The sequence below is a fragment of the Corvus brachyrhynchos genome, unplaced genomic scaffold, assembly GCF_000691975.1.
Source record: "Corvus brachyrhynchos isolate BGI_N302 unplaced genomic scaffold, ASM69197v1 scaffold30, whole genome shotgun sequence".
NCBI classification, from domain to species: domain Eukaryota; kingdom Metazoa; phylum Chordata; class Aves; order Passeriformes; family Corvidae; genus Corvus; species Corvus brachyrhynchos.
Window position 1 is genome coordinate 1006984 of NW_008235742.1, and position 729 is coordinate 1007712.

The following is a 729-nucleotide window of genomic DNA, read 5'->3' on the forward strand; positions in this document are numbered from 1 at the left end:
GCAGTGGTTCATCTCCGGCCGCAGAATGGGGACAGGATGAAGGAACAGCCCAAAGCAGACCCAGCTCCTCACCCCGCTCGCCCCGGTTCCCCCAGGCGACCCACTGGCACCCCCGGCTCTACCCACCGGTGATGGTCGCAGCATCACGGTGTGTGCCCGTGTCTGACCCGTGGGACACCGGGTTGGTGTGGGGACACGCAGCGACAGGTGAGTCCGGGCTGGGCTGGAGGTGGCAGGCGGGTGGGCTCTGGCTGGGGAGGGTCTCTCGTGGGACCGGGGTGTCCAGTTTGGCTGGCGTTACGTGGGGGCCTGGCTGCCATGGGGAGAGGCACCGTCCGCCCTGGCTCCCTGGAGCTGCGCTGGCGGGCAGCAGAGTCCCTTCTCCGGCTCTGCCTGGGGGGAAGGAGCTGTTGGGGTGATGCTCTAGGGATCAGGGACACATCCTGAACCCCCATCCCCCCCAGCATCCTGCCGTAGGACAAACACCTTCCTGGGAGGCAGCAGCTGCCAGCCCGGGGGCCGGACGGCATCTCCAGGGCTCAGGTGTCCCTGCTCCCTGCCGTTGGGACAGGGGAGCTGTGGGAACAGACTCCAGCTCAGCTCCGCCCCTGGATATGGGGCAGGTTTAGCAGAGGCAAGGGGTCAGCGTACCTGCTCTGCGGTGGCTGCTACGTGACGCGGGGGGCTCAGCACCAAAGCAGCGCCAGTGCCGGACAGGACAGGACCCTG